Source organism: Talpa europaea (assembly GCF_964194135.1).
Source record: "Talpa europaea genome assembly, chromosome: 15".
NCBI lineage: Eukaryota > Metazoa > Chordata > Mammalia > Eulipotyphla > Talpidae > Talpa > Talpa europaea.
The window spans coordinates 60,594,947-60,616,818 of record NC_140083.1 but is presented as its reverse complement, the minus strand read 5'-3'; positions in this window follow the sequence as shown (position 1 = coordinate 60,616,818).

The following is a 21,872-nucleotide window of genomic DNA, read 5'->3' as shown; positions in this document are numbered from 1 at the left end:
AATATTATTGCTTAGCTCATCACAAACTAGATTTTGATTGTGCTCGTTTTATGGTTATAAGAGGTGAATATTATAAATATTTAGCACAAATACATGTCTTAGAGAGGATTTGTTTACAGAAAAAAGAAAAACTTGCTCCAAGTTAGGAACTGGAAATCCTGGATATAGAGGCAAGAAGGAAGGTAAACAACAAACAAGACCATTTAGTTTGCGAAGGAAGACATGAGAATGAGGTGAGAGGAGACTGGAGGGCTTGGTGCTGTGAGCAGTAAAGTCAGAGAGAAACCATAAAAACATACTTTGTTGGCCCAGGAAAATCCTTTTTATTTGAAACCTGTTTGCCTTCTTTCACTGTACAGTCCTATTTCATCATCCTCAATTCTCCAGTGAAACTGACTGCATTCATGAATAATATGGGTAAGTTTACTTTGCTTTGATTTTTAGAATTTGAAGAATACTGTGTGTCAGCCTAGGAACAAAAGATCAAGGACAGGAATGTTCAGGTATCAGGAGACAGATGTGGTCACATGACAATTTAGGAAGAATTATAGATTTTCATAAGCTATAGGAATTCTAAATTAGTTTACCTGGAACTGGATGGGAGAGAACAGGTCTCAGTTAATTACCTGATAATAGTAACACTTACCAGGTACCACTTTCAAAGTATTGTTAAGTGTAATTTATTTTCTTGGTGTATTTGAATTCTACAAGAACAGAATCACATCTTATCCTTTTTGTTTCTTTTACTAACCTTAGAACACAGACAAGTGACTTATAGGATGAAGTTTACAGTTGGTTAGTGTGAATGAATGAAATGAATTAGTGAATTTAAGCCATTTAGTCTCCTTTTAAAACCAATAAGTGATCAGAATACCCTCATTTCATAGGTTCTGCGAAACAGATCAGTAGTTGCTTAGATTTTAGCGTGTGTCAGAATAAACTGGAAGGTTTGTTGAGAGAGATTTTGGGAGCACTAGACAGTTTCTGCAGTAGATCTGGGTGGGAGGGTGCCAGGACTTTCTAACAAGTACCCAGGAGATGCTGATGTTGCTGATCTGGATATAGTCTTTGTGAATCACTGATCAAGGTTACAGCATACTGAGTGGTCTTCATGGAAAACCTTGCAGGAACACTTTGTTCTTGAAATGCTGAAAATATCCTCCACTGCTCTGTAGCATAACAAAACAGAAGGCACCCGCATTGTGCATCCTTTACTCTGCCACCCACTCAGGGTAACCTTAGGTGAACCACGAATCATTCTGTACTTAAGCTTCTGCTCATGCTGGGTGCACAATAACCTTACTATTCTGCAAGCTCTTCCCAGTTTTTTCTAGAATCAAAACTCTTACTGTAGAATTGAAAATACATATGCCTTTTATGACAAACATTCGCTAAACTCTAGTGATTCCATTACATTTCCCCCCAGAAGCTTTATTAATGATATTCTGTCATCATCCAGGTCCTGGAAAAATAACACTATTGAGTATAACTAAAACCAGAAACTGACCTTGATAAACTTATATTGGGGTCTCTCTCCTTCTGCATCACATAAGACAGCCATATTGGAGAATGGAACCAATTCCTTCTTTGTGCCCCAGGAGCATCTGACTCTTGGGGTCTGTGTACCTCAATTTGAATAGGGCAGTCATCCAGAATGAAAGCCTCCTTCCCAAGTACTCAAGACAAAAGCATTTCAAACTCAGTATCTTTTTCTCTGTAAGGAATGAACAGGATTCATGTTTTGAATTCAGCCATGTGGGATAAGCATATTTTAATTCTATTTCCTTTTCCAAAAAAGATTCACATTCTTTACGTTCATAATAACTGAGGTGGGGGGAGGTCCTCTGTATATACCGGGGTTGGGCATATATAACAGTCCCGTAATTTGAAGGTGTAAGCAAGACTTCTCTTGAGCTTTTCTGTGTGGTGATATGTGTGCAGTTTAGTTTATTGGGAGCACTTCATGTTTGTTTTCTAGACATTAGTTTCCATTTTTGTTAATTTTTAAATGGTTGACATTGATTGATTCTGTCTAGACCAACAATAGATTATATTTCATACTCTAAAGTTTTGTGAGGGATAGATAGAGCTTTGAAAGGAGTTGAGTTACAAGATGGCACCCTTTATCTGACTATTATGTGCCCGACAGAAGGAACTGGTGCAGCATCAGGGAGTCACCACCCATGTGGGACTGCCCTAATTTTGAGTTTTGTGCTGTGCATTTGCTCTTAAGTTCTATGTTTCGGTGAACTGACATTCAAATTTCCACAGGCAGGAGAAAATGTACAAACAGTTTCAGACTGCAGAATTTTAATGAAAAACATGGTATTCTTAGAGCATCAACACACTTTTAGACACAGAATTCTTCTCTATGATATTATGGCAAAAGTGGTATATTTCATTAGTAGGCTGACCAGACAAAACATTTTGCCTGGGCCAATCTTTTGTATGCCTATTTTCCCAGCAAGTTTATTAAACATATTTTCTTTTGCTCCAAAGTGCTTCCATTGGATTATAAATTTGATAGCAAGTGTAAAATCACATTCAAAAATCTAATTGTATGTTTATTAAAGAAGCAAGTTGTAAGTATTTTCTGATTTCTTGTATGCTTACAGTTTCTGAAACATTGGGGCAATAGTAGTTGTTATTCCAGAATATTTTTTTTTGCCTCAGTTTTTTTTTTAAAGCACACTGATTATTTCATTTATCTCTAACAATGCAATCATGTGTACACCAATGAGCATTCTGACTTCTCTTGTAATGCAGTAAGAAAGTAGAAAAGCAAGTCACTTAAATCCAGGTCTCTCTACATAACTAATTCCCCTTGCCTTCACATCAAGGCAATCACTGTCAGCATTTACTCTCAGTTGCTATATGTTAGTCCCAAGAAAATAAAGTCAAAGGTTTTCAATCACTGGAAAATTAACTTTGGAATACATTTTCTTTTTTCCTTCATTGATAATTATTTCAGTGTTTCCAAAAGTGTTCTACAAAAATCACTGCTGCTACTTGAGATGACTTTAGATAATATCCAACCAATATCTTCATTTTAATACTTTAATATCCATTTTTCTTTTTTTTCTTTCTTTTTTCTTATTTTTTTAATTTTACATATTTTTTGCATCATTTTTCCACAATGTATGCATTTTCATCTTGGTTATAGTCCCCATACAATTCCTACCCCCTCTTGTTTTGATCCTACTCCTCCCTGCCCCCATAATGTGTCTCTGGTTTATAGTTGCTTATTGATTTTGATTTTTACTTTATTATAATTAGTCTTTTCACTGGTCCCATATTTAGGTTTTCTAAATTCCTGTTATAAGTGAGACCATCTGGTATTTTTATTTTTCTTTCTGACTTATTTCACTGAGCATGATCCCTTCCAGCTCCATCCATGTTGCTACAAATTGCATGAGTTTATCTTTTTTGATTGCTGAGTAATATTCCACCGTGTACATGTACCACATCTTCTTGATCAGTCATCTATTTTTGGGCATTTTGGTTCTTTCAATATACAGCAGATAATTTTTGATTTAAAGAGGGTATCTGGTAGACACACAGAGGTGAAATGGCCTCAGAACATATGGTGTGATATCAGGGTGACTCCAGCCCTTCCATCAGTGATGACTGGACGTTTATATTAGACTGTCTATATATGTGAAAAAAATAACTTGACATAACAAATGCAGTTTAAATTAGTATAATTTATCTCTATAATGCAAATACATTTTAGCAAATATTTTTGAGTTATTTAGAAAAAGGAAAGAAGGTCCCTTATTATGGAAAGACAGGAAATTTCCTAGTAATGGGGACTTCTCTCTGCTATTCATTATCTATTTATGCTTATTATTATTTATTCATGTTCATTATCTATTTATGTTTATTTCCATCATTTTGAAGTATTAGTACTTATAGTGTCAGTAAACACCATAAGTTTTTCATAAAAATTGTATTCTGACAAGTGCTTTTCTGGTTTCAAGTAAATGAAATATTTAGTACCAAATTTAGTACTAGGATGTTCTTAGTACATCCTAGATCCTAGAATATCTAAAGAAATAATTTTAAGTTTAGAGACCCACAAGACAAATATACAGATGTAGGATCATAGTAAATAGGGTATATGAGCATGCTGTGGATGTGTGACTTAAAGGATTTTAAATGCAACTACAGTTTGCCAGCTATTTGGGCCTTCAAATGCTTGTGAAGCCTGTGCTCAGTGCTTACGTGTCAGATATTAGCTGTATTCATGCCAAGTGCTTGAATAAACCACAGCCAAATTTGCAGCATGATTAAATTAATAGCACAATAAAGAATCTACTTTTTATTTATGAGCCTGTTTTTCAGACTTAAGGGCCATTTTGCTGTGCATGGAATGAGGTTGCTATCTAAAGGTTGGGCATAGCGACAGAGAGGGAAGAACAGACTTGAAGTAAACTGTTGCGCTGAGAATATTAGAAGAAATTATGATGTACATGACTGGTTAATTAAAACCATTTTGAGAAGTACAGTTAGTTACCGATTTTATAACTGTTGTCCTTAAGGCTAAATAGTTCATTGGAAATCAAGTAAGTACATGCTGGGAATTTTTTAAACTCTCTTTTTTTCCTCTTGTGAAGATAGTAAAACAGAAGGACATGGAAATACTGGAATTTTTGCACTCCATGCTTCTGGCAAGATGAAGGTAGCTAACCTGAAGCAAGCAAAGAACTTGGCATGAGCAGAGGGACAGCTTCTAGTTTCCTTGCCGTCTCTTTCTAGAAGTGGTAATTTTTCCTTTTCCATTTAACCAGGCCAGAGTAGCAAGTAGCACTTTCCATACAAGCAACTGTCATTAAAAGTTACTAAAATAGGGCCTCCCTGGTGGCGCAGGCAGTTGAGCACTGCACTGTGAAGCTGTCCACAGCCTCTGCAGCGCGGGTTCAATCCTGGCCAGCCGGCGAGAATCCCACATGGTGAAGCAGACCTCTCCTGTCTCGCCCGCTGCTCCCCTCGGCAGTGTATTTCGTCAGTCTGCCTGTTCTGTTCCCTGCTCTGTCTCCAGTGAATCCTCTCACCCTCCTGCGCATCTGGCCTGTACCCTGGTTCTTGTTTTTTTTCATTATTTTTAAATTTTATTCTGTACCCCGGTTCTTATATAAAAATAAATAAATCTTTTAAAAAATGTTTTAAAAAATAGTTACTAAAATAGATGACTTTTGTTGAAGTGTTTAGGATATACTTACTAAGAAAAGAGATATTTGTAGAATTTTAGGCAAGAGAGGAGTTATAACATTTTACCTCATCGAAGGTAGTATGCTTTTTTTTGTGAAATGAAAGATAGGAATTTTTGAGGTTGTGTTCAATGATTTTAGAACAGCCATAGAAGTTTAGTACTAATGTCCTTTTGGTCAGCACTCTTAAGAAGGGAATGCAGATCCAGAAAAGTTAGGTAGTCTAAAACTTACCGACATAGAAACAAAGTGAGACTCAAACAGTTCTCTCACCACTGAAGCTGCAAAACTTCCTCTGTGTCAGTGCTTCTTGTAGCTCAGTTACATACAGGTCCTCAGAAACCAGTGCATGGAAGCAAGGTAAAGCTAGTTTCCTACTGATCAAAAGCTAATGTTAACCTATATAATTATCACTTGGTAAATACATCTGAATGATAGGAGATTATTCTCTACCTGTTAAAAACCTGTATTCTCCACAGACAGAATTTATCTAAATTAACACAAACCCAGCCTTTTATATAGGCTCCACCTTGCCCTATGAAATACACCTAGAATTGGGAATGGGGCCTTGTTCCTGGGAAGGCAGGAGTGTTAGTTTGCTAGGGCTGCCTTAATAAAGAACCACAGATTGGGACTTAAACAACAGCTACATATTAGTTCATAGTTCTGCTGGCTGGAAGTCCAAGATCAAGGTATCTTTCTTCTGAGAAGTAATTATTTTCCACTTAGGTTTTAGTTACCGACCTGTTCATTTACTTTATAGCAAATTGTGATGGGCTAGGGTCACAAAGCTGCAGGAGGTGGGGGGAACAATGAGATGGAAAGAGAGACTGAAAGAAAGAAAGCACAGGGAAGGGGAGGGAGACTTAAGACAAACAGCTTATTTCAAAATTCTAATTGAGGTCAAATCCTGCACTATGAGTTGGTCGTATCCATATTTGACTACTCAGGGTTTACATTTAAGGTCTTATTTGAGACAAGGCAAAACCACAGATCAAATTACTAACCTTAGATTTTAAAAAGTCTGAACAACTGGTTTATTTTGGGTCCCATAAAAACAAATAGCTGACTTTACTGACTAACATTTTTAAGCCGGTGGTTTTGGCTCTGTCATCATAGCTAGAATCAGGGATGAAGACGAAGCCTTGATTGTGACTGAGTGCATGCAGATACGTCAAATAAAAAGTGACATTTTCATTTTTTGGACAAAGATCACATATTACTTGTTCCTGATTTAAATGCTGGCTTTGTTATTGGGCTCTAATTCTGGTTCTGGTACGCTGTTTTTTTCTTTTTTTCTTTTTTCCACTCTTCTGGAAACAATGGCAATTTCCATCTAGAGACTGATCTTGTGTCCAGATAACTGATGTCTAGTAACTCTAGGAATCAGATGCTGGCTGTTATTATTGTTGTTTTTCCCTAGCGACATTCTCAGTAGCTCATTTATACGGAAGGTAGAAGATTTAAAAACTAAAAATCAGAACTGTAATTCTTACACTTTGAATTTAATACAACAAACTGCAGATAGGTACCAAGAGCACAGAAGACCCTGTGCTCAGGGCTGTGGAAACCAAAATCAAAACAAGGCCTGACTTCTGCAATTAAATGAATAATGATCGGCTTCATGAGACTGACAAAAACATAAATCACCACAATGAAAGTTCACAAGTGATCATGATAAGCCAAGTAATCTGTGAATACAAAGAAGGAAAAGAAGGAAGGCCAATGAATGGGTCATTGAAAACAATATGTAAGTTGAATCTTTAGGATTTGGCAGGATTTATTTTTACTGCCATTTATAGTTTATTTTTCTTATCCTGAAAGTGATGCATCTAAATACTAATGTTAGCCTCCATAATCCAGTAAAACACAACCACACAAGCATTTTACTTCCATCTTTTTTCTTTTTATGCATAGTTTTTACAATGGTTGAGATTTATCTGTATAATTTATATCTCATTTTTAAAAAAAAGTCATAATCACTTTCCCATGTTTTCTTTAAAGCTTGCGAGTAATATTACAGTGTCTATAGGAAATATATTTGCCTATACTACCATTTTAAACACATCCCTTATTATTGGATATATAAGTAGGGTCCTTTTATGTTTCTCCTTGTTTGTGTGTTTGTTTCTGTTGTTAGGAGATTAATGCAAGTATTAAGTCTATGCTGCATTTTTGCATTCTTAGCATAATTTTATGGAAATGGACTCTTGTGTGTAAATACTAGGGGTATAAAGGGATAGGTTCAGAAGCAGGGGCCTTGCCACAGGTAACAGCATGGCCGCTGGTAGGCTGCTACCCCTGTTGTAAAAATTGCTTTGAAAAATAAACTTTGTCTAGAAAGAGGACTGTGAATGTAGAAATGACTTCTAGGGCCTCCCCTGGTGGTGCAGGCAGTTAAGCACAGCGCTGTGAAGCTGTCCGCATCCTCTGCAGCACGCGGGTTCGATCCTGGCTGGTCAGGGAGATACCCACATGGCGTAGCAGACCTCTCCTGTCTTGCCCGCTGCTCCCCTCAGCAGTGTATTTCGTCAGTCTGCCTGTTCTGTTCCCACTCTGTCTCTGGTGAATCCGTTAATCCTCCTGCACATCTGACCTGTACCCCAGTTCTTATATGCATGAATAATTTTTTTTTAAAAAAGAAATGACTTCTGCATGGGTCCTACATTAATATGTGACCACAGAGTCTCTCTGTATGAAAAAAAAAAAAAAAACCTGCAGTCATTGAGAACGTTTTAAATTATAAACAACATAGTGAGTCCCTGAATACAGTATTTTACAGAGATAAATTTTCTCCCAGTGGGAGCAAGAGGACATTTATAGCTAGGCTGTGTGCAGACAGTTGTGAATTATATGTAAAAATGAGTTTAAGATGGTGTGGGATAAGCTGGTTGTATAACTTGCTAATGGGAGAATCACATAGTGAAACACAGTCTTTCCAGAGGCTGATAAAAAAAGGAAGAGCTAACATGAATTTACTGAGCAAATAAAATTCACACAGAGAATCTTAAAAAAGGATCTTACTTTTATAGTGATGAATTAGTGGGTGTGGCAGAGGAAGTGCGGACTGAAACCTTAAGTCAGAAATGGGCCCTTGAGGGCCTTCCTGGTGGCACAGGCAGTTGAGCGCTTACTGTGAAGCTGTCCACAGCCTCTGCAGCACAGGTTTGATCCCTGGCTGGCTAGCGAGAATCCCACATGGCGTGGCAGACCTCTCCTGTCTTGCCCGCTGCTCCCCTCAGCAGTGTATTTCGTCAGTCTGCCTGTTCTGTTCCCACTCTGTCTCTGGTGAATCCTCTCACCCTCCCACGCATCTGGTCTGTACCCCAGCTCTTGTATGAATAAAAAATAAAAATCTTTAAAAAAAAAAAAAGAAAGAAACTCTGAGTTCATTAAAAAAAAGAAAAGAAATGGGCCCTTGAGACAGTTTCTCAGAGGGACCATAGGAACAACCATGGGAAGAAATTCTGGAGTGATTTTCAAAACAAGGGTGGTGGGAATTTCAAGGGGATTATAAATAAGATGAAAATGCATACATGGTACAAAAATGAAAAATGATGTAAAAATATATAAAATAAATAATAAAAGTCTTAAGTATTCTTAAAGAAAAAAACGGGTTCTAAGGTTGCCTGCCAGCCTAATAGGGATGCCTCTTCCCAGATCAGGAAATAAGAGTGTGCCCTAGTACTTCCACAAAGAATGGAGAGTTGAGACTCACTACTGGCTGGTAATTGCCATATGAGAGGAAAGTACCAAATCTGTCTATTCTGTAGCCAGAAATGAGGCCCTTTGACCTCAGGTGATAACAGCAAAGAGAAGCATATCCCTGGCACACTAGTGGTTTCATGTAGAGCTTCAATTTGTTTGCTTCAGTAGTTTAAAAACTAAACTGTCCATTGCTAGAGCCCCACTCTTTCTAGAATAGGAGCCATTGTTTCTTTTAGGGAAACCAGTGGCTCTTATCTAAGTGGAGCTGATCTTTTTCTCCCAGGGAGAGGTTGGCAGCAAACATGTCCTCAAGCAATTAGGACAACCAACCTGCTGGTCACAGCAAATGACTTAAAGATGGTTCTAATAGCCACATCAGGATATTCAAGGTTTGTGGATTGTTTTCAGAAGAAAAACATCACCAAAACCTCTCTCTTCTCTTGGACTAACCAATAACTATTATTTTTCCTTTCTGGTTTGTGGACAGAGAATGAAGAGAGATAGAATCCTATTGTACTTTAATTCCCTGGATCCATGCATGCCTGAAGCCCTTATCCCTGACCTTCCTAATTGTGCTTCAAGCAAGACTGCATAGTTTCTGTCAGCTATGACTGAAAATGTACTGACTGATACAAGTCATGCATTGCTAATGTGCCACAGAAGTGAGTTTGTTAAAGAAGAGGCAGTGTTTATTTGTCAGACTCTAGTGAAACGAGAAAGTAAAGTATATTGTACTCCCTCTTGAGCAATTAGACTCCAGTCTCCATGATAGAAATACTTGCCCTGGAAAAATACTGGGTTTTTGTATAATGAAAACAAAACTAGATGGTCCAATACCATTTGTAAGTATTTAAGTTCATAAATACCAAACAAATTTAGTGCAAAGATAATGCTAATGACTTTTAAATTAAGCTATAACATGAGTATTTTAATTTCTTTTTTAAAAAGATTTCTTTTTTTATTTATGCATACAAGAACTTAGGTGTAGGGCCTCCATGGTGGCACAGCCAGTGGAGTGCAGCGTTGTGAAGCTGTCTACAGCCTCTGCAGTGCGGGTTTGATCCCCGCCGGCTGTGGAGATGCCCACATGGCAAGACAGAACTCTCCTCTCTCCCGCTGCTCCCCTCAGCAGTGTATTTCGTCAGTCTGCCTGTTCTGTTCCCTGCTCTGTCTCCAGTGAATCCTCTCACCCTCCCGCACATCTGGCCCGTATCCTGGTTCTTGTATAAATAAAAAAAAAAAGAACTGGGGTGTAGGCCAGAGGTGCAGGGGATGAAAAGATTCACCAGAGATAGAGTGGGAAGCAGAACAGGTGGAACTCCTGAAATACATGGCTGAGGGGAGTAGTGGGCAAGACTGGAGAGGTCTGCCTTGCTATGAGGGTCAGCTCCATGGCTGGGGAGCGAACTCATGCTGCTGAGAGCTTGATAGCACTAACTTTAACTAAACCCTGTGCCACCAGGGAGTCCCAAGTATTTTAATTTCTATACAGTAAATCCTCACTTAATGTCACTGATAGGTTCTTGGAAATTGTGACCTTAAGAAGAACTCCTTAATGAAAGCAGGTCCTTGAATAATGCTGTTTTGTTCAAGTCAGCCAGTATTTCTTCTTTTTTTTTGTGATCAGTTACAATGAAATACATTATTTGAGTACCTGTTGTATACTAATCTTTGCTTGCTGACCTTTTTAGGTTTATCCCTCCTGTGCACTTTCAATAGGGTGGTTGTAAATTTTCTTTGCTTTTTTGCATACTAAGATGTATTAAGTCTAGGCCTGCTTCCAAATGGTCAACACTTTCTAGATTTTATGACTTTGCAGTCTGTGCCTAGATCCAAGATACTTCCAATGATGCTGAATAATCTGAATCCTTGAGATGGAAAACGCCTCTGATATTCTTTGTAATTATTTCCCCATGTCTTTCCTAGCACTTGGGTTAAACAGTTTTTACTCTTTCTTTGACAACTTCAGGCAGTAGCACAAAACCACCCTCCTTTCTAGGCAGGTTTAACTTTGGCACCTCCTTGCAAGCTCTGGTGTGCTGTTTTCTTTACTCCACAGGATAAATTGCAGAAGTCCCCATTCTTGTCCTGGCCCCACTGAGGTGCTTCAGCAGTTTACTCCCCACAGACTACTGGAGGAGCTGACTTCTTGGGATGCTGCCTTAGAGGCTTCAGAAATTAACCTATTTCCTTGCTTTGTTCCTTAGATGTGTTTCTGCTCCATTTAAGTGAGGATTACCCTGTAAAATAACCTGGTAAATTGATGCCAAGGCTATTTCAAGACAATATCTGTTTTGGATACAAAGCACCAAGATGATTACAGAGGCTTCGGTATTTAGGTGCAATATATTGGCCTGAGTTTTTTTGTTTTTTTTTTAAGATTTTTTTTTAAGACATACAAGAGCTGGGGTACAGGCCAGAGGCATGGGGGGGTGAGAGGATTCACCAGAGACAGAGTGGGGAACAGAACAGGCAGATTGACTGAAGTACACTGCTGAGGGGAGCAGCGGGCACATCAGGAGAGGTCTGCTGCACCATGTGGTAGCTCCCTGGCCAGCACGGGATGGAACTCATGTTGCAGTAGCTGCGGACAGCTTCATTGGTTGTGTTTTAACCCTTTGTGCCACCAGGGAGGCCCTGGCCTGAGTTGTTTATACCAATTTAGTTAAACAAATGTTGTTATCAAGATGGAGGTGCAAGGCTTTGAGAAACTAAAAGGTCAGACAAACATTAAACCCAACCCTAGAAAGCTACCATAGATCTGAGGGGTAAGGAGAGGAGTGAGCACAATGGACTGTGGTGGAGGAATATGGGTGCTTTAGGTGCTATGGGACCACACCTCAGGGAAAAAATTCTATATTGTCAAAATATTAACAAGGATGTAAAAAAATGGCACTCATTAAAAAATTTTTTTTGTAAGAAAAAGAAACTGAGTTTCATCCAGTCTCCAGAACTACACAGATTACTCAGGTGTTTTTATCCAAGCTTTTGTAACACAAAGAACCTTAGATAACCTTGGCTACTGTCCAGTAATATGAATGTCTGATGTAACATTTTTGTAGGGTAGCAGAAAATGGTAATAATTTAGAAATACTTCCCCACCCCATGAGATTCATAGATTCTTCAGAAAATGGATACTTTGCGTATTTACTATAGCTATTTTTGTTTTGTCTCTTCATCCCTATAGGAAAGGTTTTCATGCTTTTATGTACACAATAATTTCTTAGGGAGTAGCTTTACACCCATATATTCTGATTCAGTAGGTCTGAAGTGGGTTACAATTTAAATTTTTAAACAATCTTCCCAGATAGTTCTGTGGTCCTTAGACCAGGGTTCCAGGGTTCTTATTTTAAGAAACTTTGCTGTCGGAAATATGGTGTTCATCTATGTCAGGAGAGCTGAGGGATTCCTACCATCCCCCCAAGCTGGGATGGGATCTAATGCTCCCTATATGTGTTGACCAAGATGGGCACGAGAGAAAGGACTATTTACTTATGGGTTCAGATTTTTTTCTCCCAATGACTTACCCTTGACTCTTTAGCCAAGGACATGATTTGCAATCTGGAAATAACATCTGGCAGGTTGGCAGTCCAGCATGAAGCTTAGTTTTAGTCTAAACAAAATTCAGATACAGCACTATGGTTTGTCGGCAGATGCCCAGTAATTACAGTTAGTGAGAAGAGTTCCAATCTGCTTTAATTGCTCATGATTCTTTATGGTTGTGACCAGCGTCATACAGTCATCCTGCAGAACTTCTGTTCCCCACTCTGAGCTGAGATTCAAATGAATTATTTGTAGCCAAGATGGTATGTAGCTGGAGACAGGATGTTGATTCACTGTTAATTAATTTCAGTGAGGTAGGTGACCACAGCTGCACATCTCATTTGTTTTTGTCATTGTCCTGATAGTGCTTTGTCTGCTTTGTTCTGACATATGCTTTGATTCTATTCCTTTTCTCCCCATAAAAGCTTTCATTTGGTGCACTGGTAGACTTGGGTGCATAATCTCTACTATTTTATTAGACATTGGAGGAATAAGTCTAAGCCAGCAAACTAGAAATTCAATGGTATGGGTGTTAAATGTTCTAGGTTTCCATGGAAAAAATACTTTGATGAAGGTTGTATAGATAATTAAATTCCACTCTATTAAATGTCCTAATATTTTCATATTTCTATTTTATTTTCCAAGGTCTAATAGAATGAGTTGCCTAGGAAAATTCGTGAATTTGAAAATTCAAGTTATAAATGATATCGGTTGACTTGGGGACAACATCTGAGCAGATAAATGAAAGCTGGATCCCCCCTTTCTAGAGAGGAATGGAAAGACTAGTGTATTTTATTTTATTTTTTTAAAGATTTATTTATTTATTTATACAAGCACTGGGTACAGTCAGAAGCGCAGGAGGGTGAGAGAATTCACCAGAGCCAGAGCGGGGAGCAGAGCAGGCAGAAGGACCGAAGTACACTGCTGAGGGGAGCAGCGGGCGGCAGGAGAGGTCTGCGCGCCATGTGGGACCCTCACCTGGTGGCCGGGGAGCAGCCGGGGATCGAACTGGCGCTGCAGAGGCTGTGGGCAGCTTCACAACCCAGCGCTTAACCGCTGCACCATCCGGGAGGCCCAACTAGTGTATTTTAAATTTGGCTGTGGTCACTGAGTTTGTGCTCATATAAATACTTTGTACAAGGAAAATGTAGCAACAGACTAGAGTTGCTCTTTCATTTGTAAAATATACACTTGTTAGCTTGGTGCTAAAAATGAGCAGGTGGCATCACTTTATGCAGTAATGTAGTCTGGAAAATGTGTTTTTACAAACTGAATTATTAAAAACTCAAGTTTTCTGGAGATGGAGGATTGTTAAGGGGAATTCTTAAAGTCAGCAGTTCTTTATAAATTCAAATCCTAATGTTTAAAGCTGTATACGTAGTATGTCAAGAATCAGAAGAATATTACCTAACCATCAAGAGACCTGTATTTCAGTCCCATCACTATTTCATTACTTTGATATAAAATTGAGAAGATAGTATTAGATGATTTCTAAGAACATGTCTATGTCTAAAATTTCAGGATTCTAATTTCAAGTTTTTAGTGACTATTGTTAACAATAAATGAGGATTAAGGTTCAATTGATGTTAAAATATTCTATAAAGCTATACCATCCAATAAAGTAGTTACTAGCCTCATGTGGTATGGAGTTCTTAAAATACAATTGGTCCAAACTGAGAGGAGCTGTGAGTATAAAGTACACAGTGAATTTCAAAGACTTAGTATGATTGTGAAATATCTCAAGAACCTAATAATTTTTATATTGACTTTATGTTGGAGTGATGATATTTTGGATATGATGGGTTAATAAATAAAACATTAAAATGCAAACCTTTAAAGTTCAATTAAATTTTGGACATTAACAACCTAACAAAGATGGAAAATCTTAACTTCTGCATATGGCTCACTTTATACTTTTAATGGGCAGTACTATTTTATTGGGGGTATCCACCCTACAAAAGAAGCAGTGAGCTCCCTATTGCTGATTGTATTCAAGGAAAGTCTTGCTGATGTCAGAGAGATTTTTTAGAGGAAAGGCAGAGACATTTTTCTCCTAAAGTATAGTTCACAAATATGAGGTGCAGCTACAAAATTGAGTGGGTTTTTTAGGCAACCCTGCGCTTCTTATACTTTTCTTACTGGTTCACTGCATTGGTTAGCATAAAGAAAACTCAGAGTAATCATGCAGCAATGAAACTTGCATTAATATATGGTTTTCACATTAATTTGAAACAGAATTCTGAGCAAAGTGTGCATGGGGCCCACTGCACTGTGGATGGGTGGGTTCATGGGTCGTGGGTGTGGTGTGGTAACAGGTCTGAAGAGGAGTGAACTGTACCTCTGCATCATATACAGTGTTGTAAACCAATGTTACCTCAATAAAGAAATAAGTATAGGGCCTCCACAGTGGCGCAGCGGTTGAGCGCTGGGTTGCGAAGCTGCCCGCAGCCTCTGCAGCGCTGGTTCGATCCCCGGCCACCAGGCGAGGGTCCCACATGGCGTGCAGACCTCTCCTGCCGCCCGCTGCTCCCCTCAGCAGTGTACTTCTGTCCTTCTGCCTGTTCTGCTCCCTGCTCTGGCTCTGGTGAGTTCTCTCACCCTCCCGCGCTTCTGACTGTATCCAGTGCTTGTATAAATCAATAAGAGTCATGCAACATTAAAAAAAAAAAGAAATAAGTATAAGAAATAAAATTTTTAGTAGTAGCAGTCTCAAGCCTCTAGAAAGTTACTTTGTGAAATGCTGGTGGATTAAATAATTAAATCCCTTGGTCTGTTCTGTGTTTATAGGCAGTTTATAGAAGCTCATCTAGTATAAATTGTACTTGTGCCTCTGTACTTGTGCGTCCTTCTTTTCTAAAACCATCCTTGCCCTATCCTGCATAAGGTATTTTCTTTTACTTTTTTTTAGGCTGTTTAAAATGTCACCAATTAGATATGTTTGTGTTTTCAATCATCCTTGAAAAAAGTTTCTTAATTTACCTCACTCCCCAAAGAAGTTATATAGTCAAGAGTTTTGGGGACAACATACCATAATGTTTTGGGGACAACAAACCAGAATTACAGAAAAGATAGAGAAGGGGCGGTAAGAGGATACAGAAAAGATAAATGTGCTTTTTGAAATGCTATATTTTATGTATTCCTCACCAAGAAGAAGTGCTATGTTATGGGTTAAACAAGCAGCTGTGGACAAGCTGGGGAGCTTAAATATGATTTATAACTTTGTTTTCCAGGGAAATTGCACTCAGCATCCCCAAAAGCCAATTTACAAGCAAATGTTAGGATCATAAATTGTAGGTTGGACACTACCAGGACATAGATTGACTCAGAAGCACAGGGAATAGAAACAGTCAACATCTTGCATTTGTTTCAGAGCCCTGCCTTGTTCTTCACAGTAAACACTTTGCTTTCTCTGAATGTGAGAAAATGGGGAGATGATAGAATAAAAGTTTTTATGACAATATTTATAGAATATCATAAATTATAAAGGAACTTCAAGAAGCCATTATCAAGAACTTCCTTAGTTGCTAACTAATGAGATTTTTATTCCTAAAAATATTCATTCCTTCATAGAATAAAATACCTAAGGAGTAGATAGATATATACACATACACACACTCGCAAGCTCAAAAAGCCCAAACACTCGTGGTTTGCAAAAAAAATGTATAAAATGATTTGGACTCATAAGAAAATACCACATTCCCTTGCATCGATGGGTCTCTGACAGGGCAGGTGACCAGAAATGGCACAGGGATGGTATACATATGCCATAATTTGTCTATCCATTCACCCATCGAGGGAAAGTTGAGTTATTGGCTGTTTTTGGCAACTCTGAATAAAGCTATTATAAATGATATCAGACATATCATTACATGGACATAGATTTTCATTTGTCTTGAGATGTGCTTAGAAATAGGATTGCTGGGTTGGGTATAAATATATGTTTAGCTTTATAATTAACTGCCAGTTGTTTTCCTAAATGAATGCACCGTTTTGCATCCCCAAGGGCAAAGTTTGAGGCGTCCAGGTTGTGGATGTCCTCATTGACATGTGTGTTGTCAGTCTGTTTTTGAACTTAGTCTTTCTCCTGGTGTGTACTTCTAAAATATTGTTGTCTTAATTTGTATTTCCCTAGTGACTAATAATGCCAAACATATTCTCATGTTATTTTCCATTTGTATTTCTTTTTGGTGAATTATGTATTCAAAACACTTGCTCAATATTTTAACCAAATTATTTGCCTTATTGAGTTCTGAGAATTCTAATGCATTCTGGATATACATTCTAGGTGAGATGCATGTTTTCCACATATTTTTCTCTAAGTCTGACTTAAAGTGTTTCAAAATGATAACTTTCAATTTTGCTGTTATTTGTGCTTTATGTGGTCTATCTCAAAGATCCTTGTTTAACTTGAGGTCACAAATGCTTTACTCATGTTTTCTTGTGGAAATTTTATAGTTTTAGTTGATGCTTAGGTCATTGAGGCATTTGGAATTAATTTTTATGTATGATGTAAAGTGTAAATTGATTTCTATGTATTTATTTTGCAGATGTCTATACAACTTTCCAGAATTATTCGTTAGAAAAAATATTTTTTCCCCTTGAATTATTTTGGTATCTTTGTCAGAGATCAGTGTGCTGTGTCAGTGTGTTTTTACTTCTCGTCTTTCTAGTCAGTTCCACCTTTATCCATTATACAAAAGTCTAATAGCATGCTATCTTGATAGCCTGATAATAGGCATTTAAAATCAGGTAGTTTAATTCTTGAAAAAAATTTTAAAATTATTTTGACTATTCTAGATCCTTGCATTCAACATAATTTTGACCGTTTTGCAAAGTAGTTTGCTAGCATTTTGACTAGGATTTCATTAAATCTGTAAATCAAGGTGGGGATTACTAACACCTTAATACCGAATCATCCAACCCACGAAAATGGCTTGTCTTTTCATTTAATTATATTTTCTTTGATTCTTTGATTTATTTCAGTATTATTTTGTAGTTGTCAGAATATAAGGATCGTGCCTATTTTGCAACATTACTAAATATTTCATTTTATTCATGTAATAGTAAATTGATTTGAAAATCATTTTCCAATTTTGAATGGCTAATATATGGTAATACACCTCATTTTTTTATTGCTGATTTTATATCTTTTGATTTGCTAAACTCACTTTTGGTCTGGCAGCTTTTTGTTTCCTAATGAAAATAACTTTTATAAATTGAAGTAACATTGCATTATAACATATGACTTCCAGTTGTTCATTGTTGAGATTAACATATGTACAGTCTACATTAAATCCACCACTAAATGTCCAAGTCTATCCTTCATCATACCATTGTTCCATTTCCCCAGTTTATCCAGTTCCCTACCTTTTAGTAACCAATAGTTAGTCTTATAGTCCAAAAGCTTATTTTTGTGTTTTTAGTTCTTTTTGTTTTCCATCTACCACATGTGATTAAACCATACAGTGCTTGTCTTTCTCTCTCTGGCTTATTTCACTGAGCATAATACCCTCTAGGTCCATCCATGTTATTGCAAATGACAGAATTCATCTTTTTTTTTAAATAGTATTCTGTATTTTATACATACAGCATCATCTTTATCCATACTCAATGACCAATTAGATTGATTCCAGCTCTTGATTATTGTACGTAGTGTTGCAGGAAACATGGAGATGCATATATCTCTTTGAATTAGTAATTTTGTATTTTTCAGGTAACTGTCAAGAGGTGGGGTAACTGGATCATATTGGAATTTCCATAATGACTGCACCATTGTGAATTATGTTAATTGATTTTTGAGTGTTAAATTAAGCTTGCAACTTTGATATAAATTGGCTGTGATACATGTGTTGATATGTGTGTTTTTGAGTTATTAAACTTTTAGTAAGTGTTTTTGTTTCTATGTTCATGAATGATATTTGTTTGTGGTTTCCTCTTCTTATAAGGTCATTTTTCTGGTTTTCTAACAGATTACTGGTAGTATCAGAGGGATGTATTAATTTTAGACTTATTTTCTTCTCTAATTTAAGAAATAAGTGCAAGCAATTTTTCTTTAAGCACTGGTTTAGTTGTAGCCCACAAATTGTGATGTGTTGTGTTTCTATTTTCATTCTGTTAAGAACATTTTCTAACTTGTTATTTGATTTCTTCTTTGATCTTTGGATTATTTGGGTTATTTGGGAAGTGTTGTTTAATTTCCAAATATTGGGCTATTTCCCAGTTATCTTTGTGTTAGTGACTTGTACTTTAATTTTGCTAAAGTCAGAGACCACTCTGCATAATGTAGATTCTTTTATGTTATGACCCAGTCTGCTCTAGCTTGATAAGTGTTCTGTGTACACTTGAAAAGAACATGTATCTTGTCTTTGTCAGTGTGGTATTCTGTAAATTTCAATTAGGTCAAGTTTATTGATAACATTGTTCACATCTTCCTTACTCATTATTTTTGTTTCTTTTTTCTATCAGTTATTGAGAGAGATGAGGTGTTATTTCTATAATTCTCATGTCTATAATTTTTTCTTTTTTTATTTTGAAATTTTATTATGAGGTACATATACAGTTAGAAACTTTATCTCTTCTTGAATCGCTGTTTTCACTTTAGCGAAAGGACTGTCTCTTTATTCCTGTTAATTTTCTTCTTTTGAAAATTTCCTAACACAATGTCCTTGTGTGATATTCATGCAACTTTCTAACTTCCTCTAATTAGTGTTTACGTGGTTTATATGTCAGTAGGTAAAACTACTTTTAACCGACGATAGCTGCTTTTAATAAGGGTTTCTTATAGATTGCACATAGGTGGCCTTTGTTTTATTCACTCAAAAAATCTGTTTTGTAATTAAAGTGTTTAGACCATTTACATTGGATATAGTTATAGATATGATTAAGTTTAAAGCTACCATCCTGCTCTTTGTTTTCAGTTTATCTCATCTGTTTTATGTTCTTTTATTTTCTCTTTTCCTGCCTTCTTTTGAATCAGTTCTTGTGATTTGATTTCATATGCACTATGAATTATTAGATAGATATCTTTTATATTTTTTGGTGGCTGTTCAAAGATTTACAATATACACATTGAACTCATCACTCCCCACCATCAAATAATATAACTACATTTTACCATTTATAATTTTCTTCTTCTGTAAGTGTGTGTTTCCACCTGCTCCACCCTTGGTTATGTTTACAACTCACTTGATTGTCACTTTTCAGGAGTTGATTTTGATGTACCATGGTGTCTTTTTCTCTGATTTTTATTTTATGAGGTCTGTTGCATTTCTTGGAGCTATGGGCTTATAATTTCAGAGCATTCTATTCATTATTTGTTCAAATAGTTTTTTCTGTCCCACCATCCCTCTCTTTTATTACTGGGAATTCAGTTATATATATATTTTGTTTAATTTTTGTCTCAGAGGTGGTTGATCCTTTGTTCATTTTTTTTTCATCTTTCCCCCTCTTTTTACTTCATATTTGGATCATTTATAGTGCTATGTAATCAAGTTCACCAGTCATTTCTTTGGACTCTGATGTTAATCTTTGTGTGTTATTATTTCAGATGATAACTTCCATCTTTAGAAGTTACATTTGGTCTCTTTTGTAGCTTTCATTTCTGTTCTCATATGCTCACGACTATCTTTGCCTCTGGAGCATATGGGGCATATTTATAATACTGTCTTAAGTTACTTGTTTGTTAATGCTATCATCTGGCATTGCTTGATCTGTTTCTATTGATTGCTTTTTTTCCTATTTGTGGATTTTATTTTTCTATTTCTTAACATGCATGATGCCAGGGCAATTTTTGTCTAGATACTAGACATTACAAATTTTATCTTGTTTGTTGCAGGACTTTGTTGTATACTTTTGTATAATGTGTTGAGTATTTTTTCTGTCGTACAAGTTACCTGAACTCAGTTTGAAAACTTTCAGACTTGCTTTTAAATTTTCTTAAGTCAGATATTTAGCAGTTGGATCTAGGACTAGTTTAGACTCAACTAATACAATGTCCTTTTTAGATCCTATGCATTACTTGATGTCCTCTGTATTGTATCCTGGCTGGCAGGGTTATAAACTATTCCTAGTCCTGTGTTTGTTCTCCCAAATTTTCATTCTCTTGCTTTTCAGTGCTTTTTCCTCCAACATTCTGTAAATTTTCTCTCACCATGCAGAGATCCACAGTCAATGCAAGACTGAAGGAAATCTACCTGAAGATCTTTGGAGTTTTTTCTCTGTGAAGCTCCCTTTTCCCAGGCATTTTATCCCACAGATTCTTGTCAATTTGACCTCCCCAAACTATGATTTTTATTTCCTCAATTTAGTGAGCCTGCCAGGCTCTCTTTGGGAATGTGCTGCTTCCTAGAACCTGATGTTTGGCAGTTGACTGGCAGGATTGCAGAATTTGCCTCCTTTCTTCCCCTTCTTTCAGAGATCACGGTGCCATTCTGCTTGTCGCTTAATGTCTGAAAACTGTGTTTCATATATTTTGTCTGATTGTGTCTTGTTTTATACGCAAGAATAAATCTGGTGCCTGTTACTCCATCATGGCTAGATGAATAATACACTTTTTTAATAAAAGATTTATTTTGTTTATTTATGCATATAAGAGCTGGGGTGTAGGCCAAAGGTGCAGAAGGTGAGAGGATTCACCAGAAACAGAGTGGGGGAGAAACAGGCAGATGTACTGAAATACACTGCTGAGGGGAGCAGTGGATGAGGCAGGAGAGGTCTGCTGCGCCATGTGGGTCAGCTCGCTGGCCAATGTTCAAACTCCTGCTGCAGTGGCTGCTGATAGCTTCACAGTGCTGAGACTTAACCCCTTGTGCCATCAGGGCGGCCCAAATAATACACTTTCACACTGAAAAAAAAACCCCAAACTCTATCCCTACTGAAGGTAAATTAAGCCTTCAAATAAATACAGCTTAATTTGTTAAGAAGTAACGTTATAAGATAACCAAGTAAGACGTCCTTCATACATGTTCTCCCTTCAACAACTACAATTTAGCATTCACCCTTGCATAAAAGTGCCATCATGGGAACTTTGGGAGCCTAGTTGGAGATTGTGAAATCCCATTGCAAACCATAGGTGAATTTTGAGTTCTTTCCTTCCATGCTGGGAGGCATGTGAGTACAGATCCAATAGTTAGAGAGAAACTCTTGAATCTTAGGAGAAAATGAAAGCAACTACAAACAGCAAATGTTGGTAATGGGAGATATGGTGATAACCCATCATTATTATTAAGAACACGCAGGTTTGCATCAGTGAAATACTGCTTAAAAGTGCTGTGCTTTCATTTGTGGAGGCTGGGGCATGAGAGGAATAACTAGTTTATATTTGTGCAATCTCATGTTCTTCTATAACTACCAGTTGGGAGTTGGCCAGTGTTTCTATGATGCTTTAACAGGTCTGGATTTGTGTACATATGT